At 37.8% G+C, this 11,491-nt stretch overlaps 1 long non-coding RNA gene across 2 annotated transcripts; it reads right to left on the reverse strand.

The window, feature by feature from the left end:
- Positions 1 to 235: 235 nt before the first annotated feature.
- LOC145127896 (uncharacterized) lies at positions 236 to 5,983 on the reverse strand. 2 transcript variants are annotated; one of them, XR_013716516.1, is made up of 3 exons: positions 5,586 to 5,983; positions 569 to 719; positions 236 to 472 (listed from the first exon to the last, which is right to left on the reverse strand). It is a non-coding gene; the product is annotated as an uncharacterized LOC145127896 (long non-coding RNA). The 2 variants fall into 2 exon arrangements; XR_013716515.1 differs by having other exon boundaries at positions 569 to 722.
- Positions 5,984 to 11,491: the final 5,508 nt, after the last annotated feature.

Here is an 11,491-nt window from a genome sequence, read left to right on the forward strand (position 1 = left end):
ACCTCCAACAACATAAGTAATGTTCTATATGTCATAAAACAGAAAATGCGAGTAATAACCGCCAGTTATAAATTTATACAAATTATAACTTGACACTTTTTCTCTTGACTAAAATGACTTACTTTTCAATAAACGAAAAGGAACGAACACGAGCACAATCAACGATATGGAACGAGAACGATATTTCTATTCAATAAGTACGAATTTCATTATTTATCTAACAAATAATGGATCTCTAACAATTGCTCAAAAGGTTGCTAATATTCTAGTCAGACAAATCTCAAAAGTACCTAAATATAAAAATATTAGTGTACGTCTAAGTCCTGTAAGGAGTTATAGCCAGAGTCTCTTGGAGGGAGAGCGGGAATTTGTGTATAGATCTATACGGGGTTGACACCCTGCACTTTCGTTGTTCGCTACAGCTAGACAGGCCAGTCTAGAGTGACAAATGTCTTTTCCAAACCGATGGCGCCTGAGAAACGCCAAAACAAGCACTCCGTCAGATTAGTATGGTTATAACGACTCACTAGAATATGTTATATTAACTAGAAATTTATGTAAGGAAAACCTCATAAATAAATTTTGGCACGTTGTGTTGAATGTCCTACACATGATAAGTGATGGTCCGCATTTGTTGCGTTGACTGTCCTTTTTCATCGCGTAGTACGTCCACAATTGCCATGTTGATTCTTTCTCGTAACAAGTATAGAGTCGTGATACTGCTATTTTACAAATTAAAAAGTGTAAGACTCTGTGGAAAACGTTTGTAAACAATTTTGAAAATGATAAACTAACCCACACATATGCATAGTTGGAACTAGAACTTACAAATATTTTATAGCAGAGAATATATGATTTTATGGAGAAAACGATTTTCTACGATTTCGATAACGATAAACTAGATCGCACACTCAATTTTACTCGATAAGAGGAACAACATTTTCAACCATATTCTCTTTTTGAAAATAAGGGATTTTTCTGGAGACGGTTGACTATTACTATTCAAAAGAACTATTCTCGTACACAGCTCTCTTTTACAAATCACACTACTTTTCAAAATCACTCCTTATAAGGATGAATAAAAGTAATGACGTGCACACATATATCAATGATTTCAAGGCAAGACTTCAAACGATTTCATAGAAAATATCGGATTTTCTGAAAGTACAATACGAACGATTCTAAACAAGTGTAAACGATGTTTGGATTGCTCTGTTTCATTTATATTCAATTGTTATGATACTGCACAAGGAAGTCACCCGCCTCCGGACGTTTCCGCCGTCTGGTCTGGGGGTGTGACAGGTCCCCACACCGACCACCAGGACATGTTATCATTGTTATCAGGTTGGCCATATTAAGGCCAATTGTCCTTTACTTACTGCGGGACCAGCACAGACCCCAACGCCAGCTACTTTGAGGATCATCAATGGGCGCCAGGTTAGGGTGGAGCCCCCGAGGGCTTGGGGTTGCACTTTTCAGCTCATGATAGAGGAGGCCAGTGCGACACCAGGCGTCATTACTAATATGTTTCCATTTATCATCCTGTCGATTATTTATGGTATGCTTATGTTTATTTACTCGGGCGCGAGTCGGTCCTTTGTATCTCAATCCTTCAGTAGGGATTTCAATATGATCCTTGGCGAGCTGGAGTGCCTGAAGCGGGTTTCTATCACCAATGAGCTTGGGGTTTCTGCATCCAGGGTGTATCAGGGTTGTGTACTGGAGATCTTCATGGTGCCTTATCCAACTTATTTGATCCATATCCACATGGGGGATGTATGCGTGATAGTAAGGATGGATTGGCTGAGCAAGTTTGGTGCTATGATAGACTGCAAGGGTCAACAAGTGGTAGTTCGAACCCCAAGTGGGGAGAACTGGTCATCTATGGAGAGGGTACCAGGATTGGGTCTGGGTTTTGTTCGGTGGCCAGTGCTCGATAGAATATTCAACACGGTTGTATGGGTTATCTCGCCTATGTGTTTGATACGCGGGTAAAGGAGCAGTCATTTTTTCGTCGATGATTATCTTTCTTCCATGATTATCTTCGTCTCCTTAAAAATTGATTTGGTTACAACTACTACTTCTTGATTTCATGCTTCTTGATAAAAAGTCCAACCGCGAGATGGTTGTCACAAGTATGGCAGGAATGAGCATTGGAAATAAGATTGTCCTAAGAATAAAGGAATTATGTTCCAGACGAATGTGGTAACCGATGACCTCAACTTAAGAAACTATTATCATCTTACGATTGTGGATTACAATCTTCAAATCAATACTCAATTTTTGGTGTTCCTTTCATGTATACCTAAACCGGGTATGGTTTGTTACATATAAAAGAATTTATGCATGTAACGTATTCATGGAAACTAAAGATTAATGTAAGATTACTAGCATCAAGTCAATCAACATCCGGATTCATGGTGAAATTGTAAGAACACTCACATAGGTAAGACATGTTCCGAAGAACAAGAAAGCAGTGAAGTTGGAGTTTGTGAACATTATGTGTACTTTTAGAAAAGTCGGCTTGTTTTCACTAAATTCTTTCACGGGTTAGGGGAACCCTTATAATTTACATTTGGACAAGTGGAGTCCCTCCCATAAGCCATATTTAGGATGTGAAATGTATTTATCTCTATTATAGAGTATAGTTGGTTTTCTTGATGAAAACTGTGGATATAGTCTTTGAGAAATTTGAAGGTTGGAAGATTTTTGTAGAAAATCAAACAGGTTAGCCAAGTGGCTACAACTAATCAAAAACATGATGGAATTTTACTCAAATGAGTTTGAAGAACTTTATATGGAAAACAGCATTACAAGACAAAACATGGTCAATACACTCTTAAATAAAACTTGTGTTTGTGAGAATAGACCTAATATTGTTGAAAATGATAGGTGTTTCCTCTTAAGCATTGGGTTGCTTAGCATTATTGACTAGGGTGGTCAACGCAATCTATTATTTTGTGGGATTGGTCATCGATGAAGACTATCGAGAGTAAGAATCCTTTTGAGGTTTGGTCATGGAAATCGACCAATTATATAGGTCTTAAATTTATTAATTGCATTGCCTATTTCCATGCTAATGAAGAAAAGTTGGAATCTCCGGCAAAGAAAGAATGCATTTTCAGATATGTTGATGGTGTAAAAGGGTATCAGCATTGGTGTTTGTCCAAGAGTTGAGTTATTATGAGCTTGATAAGCGGCTTATGGTCCACAAACACTCTTGAACATGTAAAGTTTGATGGGTTTGAAAAGGCATTAAATGATATATATATATATATATATATATATATATATATATATATATATATATATATATATATATATATATATATATATATATATTACCAAAAATGAAACGTACGAAGTAAGATGGAAGACACATAGCTATGAGTTTTATTTATGGGGTTGTGAGTTACATTCCAACAACTATAGGCGTTCTTCCTACACACCTGAGATGTCTATGAAAAAAGAAACATGGGGTTTCCATTCCGAAAACCATGGGAAGTTTTACACAATCATGGAAAACCCGATCCCCAACTTTAGGCTTTTTTCATAGCCATTGGAAAGGTAGTTAGTCACAAATCATGGTATTTTTTCCCTAACCATGGGAAAGGTAGATTTGTTCTTTTAAGATAATGACTTTCTTCATTAATAGTGAGGGTTAAACCTCATATAAATAGGGATACATAAGGGGCCCTTGTCCTAACCTAAACCCTAAGGGCCTTGGGCCTAAACCCTTGATGCTAACTTACCAACATCCCCCACAGTTTGATCGTGTGGAGATGATTAAACCAGAGAAAGAGAGAAAAGAACTAAACATAAAAAGGATAGATGTAGACAGCTGAAACGGAGGTGACGGTGGCAGAGCTCTAATGATGGCGGCTAACAGCGGCTACTCGTCGAAGAAGAACATAGAAAAATCGGCGGCAAAGGTGGTTCCATTGTAGAAGAAGAAGATAGTCGACGGTGATGGCGACGTTCATGTATCCGATGGCTGAGGAGTCCATATAAAGGCAGCGAAAAAGAAAGAGAGATCAGGTTGCGGCGGACAGAGCCCATGTCGGCAATATCGGTGACTGTAGTGTTAATAAGGAGATAGATGATTGCAAATCAGAGGCTTCCCGACGGAGAAGGTGTCAAAGGAGGGAGGCAACAAGAACATCGAAAGAGTAGAGTCATGGAGAGGGGCCATCCCAGGATGAGGCAGAGAAGTAAGGGTCATCTGAGGAGTAGATAAAAGGATCGGAGGCAGTAAGAGAAGCCAAGGAAGGGGAGTTGGTTTGGGGTCGATGGTTGTATTATTATTTAGGAGGAGAATGATGAAATGGGAAAAAAATTGAACCAAATTAAGGCACCTTTGACGACTAATAGAGAAGGTCGTCGGAGGTAAAGGGCAGTGGTTGCGGGTTGTGGTCAGCAGTAGGGTTTCAATCTAAAGCTCTGATACCATGTAAGATAATGACTTTTTTTACTAATAATGAGAGTTAAACCTCGTATAGATAGGGATACATAAGTGTCCCTTGACCTAACCTAAACCGAAAGGGCCTTGGGCCTAAACCCTATATGCTAACATACTAACAGTTCTTTGTTTTAACATGGGAAGTTTCTGAGGTTTTACTTCAAGGTGGAACCAAATGGTTTTGTTCTTTATTGGTCAGGTTCATTTCATTGTAGTGTGATGTTCTTCAGATTGGTTGTTTCTTACCATGTTTGTTTGTTGTAACATGAAGGTTTCAGATGTGAAAATAAAGTGTCTTCCTTGTTATCTTAGTGAAGAAAAATAGTTTATGGATTATGGAAGGAAGGAATGTGTGTACCGAGTTCGTGAATCCATAGTGATCAGTTGGAGCGTTTGTCACAGCAAGAGTACAAAGGTTTGTATAAAGTTAGTATGTAGTAGATATGAAGGAAGATTAGGGTCGGCTTATTGACATTCATTTGAGTGTGAAAAACACTAGTCCGACTTGAAAGGCATTTAGTAAGGATTGCTTGTCCAAGTTTTCAAGTTCGAGGAGGACAAGGTGTTTTTTGGTTATACTTGTGTAGTTGTGTGTGAATTTCTATATTAGACATCTGGTTGGACTTTGTTTGAATGCCAAGGAGGATAGTGTAGTTAAATGGTGTATTAACCATAAGCTGAGGGACCGTTTCTATCAATAAGGAAAAGATTCTAAATTAACCACATAGTATATAGATGCGCATCTGGGAGATGAGTTGCAAAAAGAGTCTCACTTCTTTTGTTTCTCACATTCTCTATAATTTTCTATCCATCAAGAAGTATATAATTGTTTTTTCTTCTTTCTAATCAATTTCTTCTTAGTTCTTGGATTAGGCTTCCGGCGACGCAAAACAAAAGAAATTAAAAGCGTTTAGATAGTAGTTCATGTGAGAGCATCTTGTATTGTAAATAATTTCTATATGTAATAATGCCATAGATGTTAGGTGCAGGCCCTTTGGATGAGTAGGAATGTAGAATGACTCATTATGTATATGAAGCTAAGAGTATTTATAATATATTCAAAATTCTTGTAGATGATTTATAAATGTAAAGTCATAAGTATCGATTCTGTTTGTTAGATATGTACCTTGATGAGAAATTATCATAACTGGATCATAGAACGATTTCAGCTTCTCCCAAACCTCTTTTGCTGAACTACGATCGACAACAGTGCCAAGTAGCTCTTCGCTGATTGAACCGAAGATCCAACCTTTGACAAGACTGTTATATTGTTTCTCGATCTCTGGGTTCAAAGTTCTTGGATGGATAAATGTAGCGTGTACAATGCCATGCAGATTGTAAGTCTCCAGGAGGCAAAACATCTGTGTCTCCCAAAGATGATAATTGCGATCACTGGAAAGCTTCACAGAGACGAAGTTAGAAACATTAGTATTTGATGCATATAAGTACTTTAGGTCTTCTTGTGTTTGCGCTAAAGCATGTGGAGGACAAGGAGGGATTGATGAGTCTGCCATTTGAATGAAGAATAAGTATATATGGATTTATAAAATATGATGTACACACAATTAACTTCCTCATGGTTTATATATAGTGTAAACAGGTTGATCTTTTTTATTCGATACTTGCCTTGTTTAGTCTCCGCTTTATCGCATTCACTTTGCTTTTGCTAAGGGCATTAAAAATGAATAAACAATGTTTGATGTAGATCCAGTTAGCCTCTTCATGGTTTATATAATAATAAATGTATTCGATACGTGAATTGCAAACTCTCTGCTTTATCTTTTTTCACTAATTGCTTTATTAATCTTATCAATATGGGGAGGGTTTTATGTCGGTGGCATGAAAAGCATATATATGGGAGTTATTTCATTTTAAATTTTACAACAATAATCATCCTTAATAAATAAAGGTTTTTTTGCCACATGTCAATCTCTCATGAGTTTTGACACTTGTCATTTTGTGGTATTTTTGAAATAAATATTATCCACTTGTCAATATTTGGTTTGTTTCAATTTTTAAAATTAAAGTCATATACTTATATATGTAAAGTATTAAATATCATATATATGATATTAAATTGCAATAAATACGTTTCTCTCATTCTTATTTTAAAGTTGTATATTAAAAAATATTTTCTGTTTACACTTTAATTTAATGTTTAATCTTTTTTTAAATTAACCCGTGTAATACACGGATCTCACACCTAGTGATTGTAATACAAATAAAATCTCCATCGTTAAAATAATTAACCAATTTATACACATCATGAGCAAAACAATGCAAGAATGAAGTAATATTAAAAAAATTCAAAATTCGAAAAAAATAATAATAATAATAAAAAGGAGAAGAAGAAGAAGAAGACAGTTATTACTTACCAAAATTAGTTCTATCTGAAAATTTCATAAACGTAAAGATGCTATCCGAATTTGAATCACCAACTATGCAACAAAAAAGTGCTTATTAGTAACCAATTAACATTAATTCGTTAAACTTAATTGATATTTATGATATTAGCTCACTTTTTATACGATTGGTGAAAAATAAATGTTATGAATGATCCTTAAGGCTAACCAGTATGGAAGGCTAACCCATGTGTGACGTCCGACGTGGGTTTGTTGCGACGTGGTGCTAGAGACCGAGGAAGACAACCAATGGGGCTTTTCCTCATCTGAATCGTATTTGTTATCAAAATTATTTGTCGATTCTTGATTTAATCCAGATTATTCTATTTGTTCATCATAATTGCAATCCCAATTTCTTTGAATTTTCAATTTCATCATTAAATCATGTTGTTCTTCAGCGTTAAAATTGTTTTAATCGAGCTTTGATTTGCATCTGATTCTATTCATTTGAGCTCTCTGTTGGTGATTTGTTTCACTAATTGTATTTAAGTGTAATGGGTTGACGTGTTGACCAAAAATCAATCCTGATGAATATTAAACAAGTAAGGAATGTGTAGAATGCACACGTGTTTAAGTTTATTCAAGATTAAAAGTAGACTGTCATTTAGGGGCGAAGCCCCTGAACGAACAGGGGTCTGGGGGTTGGTTGTGTTTTGCATGAAGTTGACTGCTAGTACAATCTTAAATGATCACAAAAGAAAAAATAAAAAACGATGGTCTTCTAAAATTATAAAAACCATCCAAAACCGTCGATTCGGTTATTGTTGTACCGGGTATTGAAAAACCAGTTATAGTAAAAACTGGTCGGGTTTTTTCACAGGTTAGAAAACAGTTTGTTTGTGCATTCTAATTATAATTGTTGTATTTTGTATATTTTAGAGCATTTCGTTTAGCCTTTGTATATTGTATTTAGCCTTCGTCATTAATGTAAAAGATGTTAATGGAAAAAAAATGTTTACAATGTTAAGTAGTATTTAATTTTTAATTTTATTTTTTTGTAATGGTTTACTATTGTAGGTTTTCTTTAGTTTTAAAATGTTGGTAAAAAGGGTTTTTTTTCTTTTTCCTACTAAGTGGTGTATGGATAAATGGTTCAATTATATATATATATATATATATATATATATATATATATATATATATATATATATATATAGAGAGAGAGAGAGAGAGAGAGAGAAAGTGATGTCTACATAAAGTTTGTTTCTTTTACACGTTGAATTGTGACATTGTTTTTCATATATTATCACAAAAGATGTAACCCATTGATGAAACAAGTGAGATGATTTGAAACATCCCAAAAATATGGTCGGAAAATTTCGGTTTAAATCATTAATAAAAACCATAATTATCAACCATTTCATTCATAAACAAAAATCGTTATATCAAATCAGAGTATTATCTCAAAACATGTTCTTTTTATCAGAGTAAACATCCCAAGCTAAAACTTCTTGGTGTGTGCCATGCAGTCATCCTGAGCTCTCCCCTCCGCTAATGGAAGTACCTGAAACCAAAACTGAAAACTGTAAGCACGAAGCTTAGTGAGTTCCCCAACCTACCACATACCATATACATAATCACATACTGCAAACATTGGGCCTTGCCCGCTACATCGGGTCCCGCCCGGCATCGGACGAATCCGGCATCAGGCCCCGCCTGGCATCGAGCCCCGCTCGGTATACAGATCTGTTTCTACTAGGCCCCGCCCGTTATACACATACAAGCAATAACATATAATCATGCAAATACATAACAAACAATCGCTATACTATAACTGCTAGTCTCAAGGCCACGCCTATCTTGCGCACCGCCCCTACTCTGCTACTAATGAGATATGGAACCATGTCCACACTCAGCTAGTGATGAGATACGAGCCGGCGCCCACACTCATTCCCCTACCAGGAACATACAAGTATCACAAAGACAACAAGTATAACTAAACATACACTACTGCCTTGGGTACCACCCGGCATCGAACTGTAGCTCGGAAACATACATATAATCCTTCCTCAGGCCTCGCCCGGCATCGGACTGAAATCTGAAACATATAAACTGCATCGGGCTAACCCCGACATCGGATCTAGATCCGGTATACACTAACATACATAAACGGGCCGGCATTGGTGCCTTAGACCCGTTCCTACTGGAGAAAACTCACCTCACAAGCTGACTGTAAAATCCTGCGAATCACCCCTCGCTGCTAGCTGGCAGATCCTCGAACTGCTGATCACTCGAGTCCCCGAGCTATCAATTACCAAAATGACACTTAGACCAAAATACCCTCCAAAAGTTAAACTAAGTCAACCTTGGTCAAATTCAACGCTCCGAGTTGACTCAACTCGCCGAGTTGCTCCATTAACTCGTCGAGTGCTAAAACTCCAAGCACTGAAATCGCGAACCAACTCGTCGAGTGAGCCCCTGACTCGGCGAGTTCCCTGGCTACCCCTGGTCGCGATTTATCGAATCTACTCGCCGAGCCTGTCCTCAGACTCGCCGAGTTCTTGCATAAACAGAAATGGGATAACTCACTTCGACTCGTCGAGTCCCTCCCTAGACTCGCCGTCAGTCTATTGGGCTATCTTAATGGATTCAGCCTTTACACTCCAGATCTAAGTCCCAAACTTTTCCTACATGTTGGAAATGACCTCTTAAGGATAAAGTTTCCAACTTCACCCATCCCACGTCCTTCTTAATGGGTTTAGACAAAACCCTAGCTCCTTAAGACATAACTCTATGTCCAAAAACCCTTATTACTCCAATGCAAAATAGGGAAACCAAGATCTAGGCTCTAATCATCCAATAACCACATAAAGTCCTGAACTTTACTTCCATGCATGGCCCTTTGGAACACCAAAGGCCATACTAGCCTCTTTAAGGTTTGTATGGGACTCTAATGGCATAAAGTTTGCAGCTTTATGCCTTCACAACTCTCAATGAACTTAGATATGATGGTATCATGAACTTGGGACATCCATAACCCATGAATCATACTTCTTGGACAAAAGCTCCATAAAAAGAACCATGAAGAGATCTAAGAATCTACAAGGCAAGTTAAGAGCTTGATTACCAGAAAGTGATGAGATTAGAGTGAAATCTCTGGATCTACAACCTTCTCCTTGATCCATCAAGCTCCTTTTTCTTCCTCTAGTGTTCAAGAACACATAAAGCACTCTAGGATGGCTCACGCACTCTCAAAAGGCCTTAGGGTTTCGTGGGGTATGCTCTGGACAATGGGGGTTGGGAATGGAACCAAGAGGAGGATAATAAGATGCTTAAATAGGGTACCAAGTCTCGAATTTAGGGTTTCCCAAACCCTGACCAACTCGCCGAGTTGCTCTCCCGACTCGCCGAGTCGGTCACTTAATCTCGTGACTCAGAAAATGCTCCGACTCGCCGAGTTCTTCCATGGACTCGACGAGTTGACTACATCATTTAGGGTTTTTCCTTCCTTCATTTCTCTTCTAGATTCCGGGTGTTACAACTCTCCCCCACTTAAACTAGACTTCGTCCTCGAAGTTCGCTATGGTCAACCACCCTGCAACTCCTCACAACATTCCTATACGATGCATACTTCGCGCGCTCGGTCCAATCCTCGGAGGACCACTTCCATTTGTCTACCGTCCGATCTCTCATGAGCACAATGCCAACCCTCGAGGTCATCCTCTGGAGAACCATCCAATCGTTATAACCCTTTAGTACATCGCTCTTACCCAATCGATACTCCCCGAGTACTCCTGCTGAACATCCTAGGGATTCACCCCCTTCTTTTCCTGCGCCATAACTGGCCTTCCCAAGGCAACTTTCCATAAACAATAACCTTCTCTATCTCTGTGTGGGATAGCCCCACGTTGTACCAAATCTACAGTCACTCCCAGTGCTGGTCACTTCACTCATACTCAATGAATGCTTTCTCTTACTATATCCTGGTGTTGAACACCCAGCCCAGCGAATGGATCAGATAATCTTTCGAGTAAAAGATTCAGCCCTGCAACGGTTAGACTCAAACGAGAGTTGTGCAACAAAGTCAAATCACTCACTCTGAGATTATTCAATCCTGCTATCTCCTATCCGCTTTCCGGATGAACCGAGACCACCCTGGTCCGACTAAACTTCCATTATCCGGGATACCGGACTCCCACCGGTTACTAAACCCATTTGTTTTAATGGTTGTAATTTCGGGGATGAAATCCTCAAAAGGAGGAGGTATTTGTAACATGCACATTATTAACCTTGTTTAATTATCGTGTTTTGTAAGCTTATTAGCTTAAAAATGAATAATAATAGTAAATATTATATGATTTTGAGCGTTGAGTTCTAACAAGATAGTTTTTACGAGATTTGAAGTAAAACTATGTTTAGAATCATTCGGAAAACATTGGAAGTCTTATGAGATTCCGATCAAAAGTCAACTATCGAAATTTACGAAAATATAAAGTTGGAAATAAGTAAAAATAATGTTATTAAAAGTTGTAGATTATCTCGTTAGAAACATTTAGGCGAAAACCTCATCGAAATCCGAGTTATAACGAAGAAGTTATGACTCCTTAAAGTTTCGCGACAGAACCGGCACGACGCCGTATGACGTAAAAAGTGACTTTTCAATAAAATACTTTTTAGCTTTAGTGATCTA

This window comes from Lactuca virosa, chromosome 7, assembly GCF_052849685.1.
Source record: "Lactuca virosa cultivar CGN04683 chromosome 7, Lactuca_virosa_CGN04683_v6, whole genome shotgun sequence".
In the NCBI taxonomy this organism is placed as follows: Eukaryota; Viridiplantae; Streptophyta; class Magnoliopsida; order Asterales; family Asteraceae; genus Lactuca; species Lactuca virosa.